Genomic DNA, 5,394 nt, shown 5'->3' with positions numbered 1-5,394 from the left:
AGTATATTGTACTGTACTGTACAATAGATTATATTGTACTGTACTGTACAGTAGATTATATTGTACTGTATTGTATAATAGTAGATTATATTGTACTGTACTGTAGAGTAGAGTATATTGTACTGTACTGTAGAGTAGAGTATATTGTACTGTACTGTACAGTAGATTATATTGTACTGTACTGTACAGTAGATTATATTGTATTGTATAGTAGATTATATTGTAGTGTACTGTACAGTAGCTTATATTGTACTGTACAGTAGTAGAGTATATTGTACTGTACTGTACAGTAGATTATATTGTACTGTACTGTAATCTTTTTACTTTGGCTACCAATCGTAAAACAATATGAAATGTCAATAAACTTACCTACAACAAGTCCATATTGTTTAGTTTGTATTCCGGAGACTGGCCTCCTCTTCACAGTTGCAAGCTTGGTCGGTCGACTGTGTGTTCAAACAAGTATTGATTTATTCCCAAATGGGTGGGAACTGAGGCGTTTATAACGTGCGATTGTGCTTATGATTTCAGAGCGATGAATTATATGAAAGGGATTATTAATTAAAATTATTGAATACCAATAAAAAATCAATGAATTTGATTATGGTTCTCACCACATTTTTATTTAAGCTTGGATTTATAATTTTACTTAATATTACAGTATTCATTTAATAATTTTTTTGTGTATGACTGTTTGTTGGTGTTCTTGTTAGTAATATTAATTATATGAAGATAGGAAAAGTATTTTAGTATTAAATAATAATAGTTTTATTTTCTCATGTATAAATCTCATTAAAAAAAAAATTATTGTTCGAATCAAAAACAGAATACATAAATAAATAGCTATATATTTTTGTTGCAAAATTTTAAAAAATTGTGTAAAGTGTTTTTATGCTCATTTTTGCCGCTGTTGAATGTGATTGCAAATAAATAAATAAAGTTAATATGCAGTAATATGATTAGTACATCTATTACTTTTTGATTAATTGTATCTTTTTTAATTGTTTTTTAGGTGTATCAACTTTTCAAAGATGAAGATGAACTCTGTCTACTGTAATACAACGGTGTCAGTACAACCATAATTATTTAAGTCAAGACTTTCACTTTATCTTGATGTAGACCTATATTGATTTTTTTTTAAATGGATGGGCTTCTTTTCAAAATGGGCTTCTTTTCAAAGCAACTTTTGCAAGATAAAGGGAGGGGTGGGGGCTTCTTTTAAAAATGATTGCTGTAAATTTTTTGGGAATTACCACTATTTAAAACAATATTGTATTGTAAATAGGGCCACTGTAACATCAGTCTGTATCATGGAGTGTATTAACCCACATTAATTCACCTAATATATTTTTAATTAATTTGTTTCTTTAAAATTCATGTAGTGTATGTACTGTACTATCTCGAAAAGAAGCCCATAGGCTCTTTTCGCACACTAAAGAGAAGGCTTAAATTCGAGATGGGCTTCTTCTCGAGATTAAGCCTATTGGCTTCTATTACAGTATTGTAATAAAAAATCTTCATTTTTTCCCCTCATAATTGACCTTTAAGCCCCGCCCCTGGATATTGTTGTTACGGTTCACAAAATGAGAGTGTAAACGGAGGGGTGGATCCAGAGATTTTCTGACGTTGGGGGGGGGGCACAATATGAAGTATCGCCGCTAAACTCATGGGTGCACTCCTTTTTTAGCTCTTCCTCTCTTTAACTAAAATTTAACTAAAATTTTCGGCTTGACTGATGGGGAACTCAGCCCTCATGGCCCCCACCCGCTGCATCTGCCCCTGGTGTAAACGTATGTAAAGTGTATTTGTCGGACAACATATTCCTGATTAGTCTGTTGTTGAATTTGATAGAAACTTCGGAAAGGTCCCTTAAAATACATGAATATAAAAACAAGCTTTTAATCATATTAATGAATTGTTTATATCTCACCACCACCTTATATATGATCATGTGATAGGATTTTGAGCAAGAGCCAGGCGGCGCCTTCTATTAATTTGTTTTACTTTAATACACACCAATTTTTTTTCAATAAGATTTTTAAAAAATTTTTCCTACCTAGATGTTTTCAGCAGAACCATTTTGCTAAAATAACAAAATTATATTTTTATTTCTTTCTATCTTCTGACCATAAATGAAGATTGCTGAACAAGGTATTACAAAGTCTTCCTTAGCTAAACATGGTGGGGGGGGGGGTAGACTTTTTAGATAATTTCAAATTAATTCATTTCATTTTTATAGATGGGCAAGGAGGTTAATTGTAAGAGGTGGATTGCCATAACTGGGTGGCAAACCTCAAATCTGGTTGGCCCAGCACACCTCTGCCCACCATAACCACATCCCTGCTTAACCATGCATGTAAAAACATAAGTGTATTCAGGCTCTGAGACCTGTTAAATGTATTTTGTAGTATCTTTTTTCTCCGTTTTGTACAAGTTGATTAAAATGTGGTACATTATAGTAAAAGTTGTGTACTGTCTTTTTTGCTGTAGTACTGTCTTCTATGATTCTACGAAATGAACCACTCACGTCATATCTGGGGCGGATGCAGGACTTGGCGGTAGGGAGTGTGTGAGAGTCCACACAACCTCAGCCCCATCATAGTTGTGGCTGAGGTGAGAAAATTTTGAGAATATGAACCTCTAGATGCCAAGAAGTTGCAGTCTCGTACTTAAAAAATCTTCCCGGTACTACACTGTATGTTCATTATGATAAAAATAATATATCAACAATAGAATACAAGTTGTTTTTTTAAAAATTACAATTAAGAGGGGTGCGATCGCACCCCCTGCATCCGCCCCAGCTGTCATCATGACCAGACCCTACTGATTTTTCAATCTATTCAGGGATGTAACGATTGTTGTAGGGTCCATGTGGTGTTCAGTAAAAAGTTATAGCTAACCTAAGAACATTATGAATAATAATTAAGAATATATGATATAATTACATTAAGAATGTGTCCTTATTGTATGACACTAAAGGGGCCAATTTCATATTTTTCGTTTGTCCCCTCGTCCCCCTTAATAGGTGTACCCTATTCAGGGATATCCTTTACGTGGACACTTTATGGGTCCCGAAGGTGTCCCCTCATAATACAGTACTACTGTAATTTTATTTATATTGTCAACAGTGGGGTGTGTTCTAGCTGGGATGTGTACTTTCCTGCATTCTCAGGAGTTACCGTGTATGGCGATGGTGATTAATGATGAAGACATACAGGCGGCGGAATAGTTGAGTGATGGAAGGTATAATGACATAAAAATAAGCCCATCATAAATGTGGCCAGAGCAAGGGCAAAGATCTTTTTTGAAAAGTAGAGTGGGGGAGGAAGAGAATTCGAAAATCTGAAGAAACAGTACTTCCAGTGGGGCCAGAAATGACACTTTTGTATAGTAAAATTCCTCATCATCACACCACCATCGTAGTCAAGATTGTTATCACAAACTTTTATTAACATTTGTTTTTGGCATAACATCATATTCGTTTTTTCCATTTATACAGTTCATTTCAAACATTTCTCAGGCATATACTTGATAGAGGATCAAAAGGTTCTATGTTGAGGTGGTGCAGTCCAGATAAACGCCTTGGCAAAAAAAAAAAAAAAGTTGATGTGTAGAGTAATTTGGAGGGGATCAATGGCCCTCCACTGGAAAGTTTATATTTTATATATGCTTCTTTTGTTTCTGAAGCAATCATCAACAATATATGTTAAACACTACTTTATTTTCTAGGAAACCGTCAATCATCCCATCTCCCGATTTAATGCAAAAACGTCTAGATATCAAAGCCCTCTACTTTCTTATTCACTATCCCTAAGTTATACTCTAAACATTGACCCATCCTCCGCCACTACTTCTGATATTAAGCAAGCAATAATTTAATTTAATTTTAAATACAATTTGATTGGTCCTTTAAAATCCTTTTATTTAATTATTGTGTTATTTTCTTGTTGTCTATTTACCATTGTAAATAATTATTATTGCTGCGGATAATTGCCCTTGATGGCATTTGTAGCAGCTAAAATTGAATTGAAAAATTGAGAATAGCCGAATCAAACCGCAATAATATAGATTAAACAACCACAATAACTTAATGTAAATAATATAATGTATTCTTCTCAGAGAATAAAATATTGGTCCATGTAAATATATTTAATGTAAAGAATAAATTCTCAAATAAATGAATAAATGAAATTTATCTTCTATATTATCAAGAAACATAAAAATTTGAAAAAAGACTAAAATAATAGCCTATGTAGGCCTAAATTAGTAGGTTAATGTTGATTCAAGATAAATATATTGTCTAAAAAACCCAGAAATTACGTTCCACTGGTAGTGTTACAAGCGTTAACAACATACAGTAATAAATATATAAAATAACAAGGATATAATTAAGTACCAAATACAAATACAAATTAGTCTAAAGTTATTGCCTGATGTAAGATATTGCTATTTTAGACATCTGTGGGGTATTTTTATTCCATCTGATGGGTATTTAGAAAAAAATAAATAAATAAAAAAAAAGTTTTTCCACCCGCCCCCTTTTTTTTTTTAAAAAGAATGGCAAAAAATTTATTTTATTTGGCCTTATCGTAGAGGACGCTATTAGAAGGGAAATCCCCAAGTAAGTTAGTTCTTTGGTCAAAGCAAAGATATTAAATAGATAGCTATAAGTTCTTTCGTTAAAGTCTTTGGTTGAGTCGAATAGGGGAAGTAACCATTCATACACTTTCAAAACAACTTGATAGTAAGTACAGTACTTATTTGCACTTGAAGCATTACCATATTCATGTTTCTTCTTAATCGTGACTAGGCCCTAGGCCTAGTAGTAGTACAGTAGTTAGTACGAGTACACACTCCTCCGATCCTAGCTAGGCGGCTAGGTCTAGCTAATGACAAGTGGGCTCTACCGCTACATTGTACTAGAGCACTAGGCAGGTCTGCCTTGTTGTCCTCTACCTATGCCTCCTAATAAGCTTAGCCTAGTTAGGCCTAGGTTGTAGTATCATGTTGTGTTAGGCCTTGTCATAATGATGTGTTTGTTTTGCTGCATTATGATAATTGTAAGTAAAACGTCTATTTATTTTACAGCATTAATATTGTAGAAAATCTCTAAACACACTGCAAATGCAGGCGTCAGTTAGTGTATTAGCACGTGCAGTGGAGCTTGACAAGAAGAAGCGGTACACAGAAGCGGCTATATGTTATCAGGAAGGGATACAGCTGTTACTCAACGTTTTAAAAGGTTTGTGTGCATTCCCAACATTATTTCCTGACAGAAAAAAACATATCATTAAATCATTAATGAGCCTAGATGGTACCAAGGTAATTTAACAAAAGGACGCACATCTCCGCTCTCGAACATAGCGCATGCGTACAGTCCTTTGATCTTTACTG

At 33.8% G+C, this 5,394-nt stretch overlaps 1 long non-coding RNA gene across 1 annotated transcript; it reads left to right on the top strand.

Annotated features, from left to right (window-relative positions):
- Positions 1-4,615: 4,615 nt before the first annotated feature.
- LOC117117845 lies at positions 4,616-5,242 on the top strand. Its single transcript, XR_004446956.1, has 2 exons — positions 4,616-4,744; positions 5,089-5,242. It is a non-coding gene; the product is annotated as an uncharacterized LOC117117845 (long non-coding RNA).
- The last annotated feature ends 152 nt before the right edge of the window (positions 5,243-5,394 follow it).

The sequence above is a fragment of the Anneissia japonica genome, unplaced genomic scaffold (genome assembly GCF_011630105.1).
Source record: "Anneissia japonica isolate Jap-2015-1 unplaced genomic scaffold, ASM1163010v1 scaffold47336_len5394_cov99, whole genome shotgun sequence".
Taxonomy (NCBI): domain Eukaryota; kingdom Metazoa; phylum Echinodermata; class Crinoidea; order Comatulida; family Comatulidae; genus Anneissia; species Anneissia japonica.
Note: the sequence above shows the minus strand (reverse complement) of the source record. Positions and strands in the feature narration are given on the sequence as shown.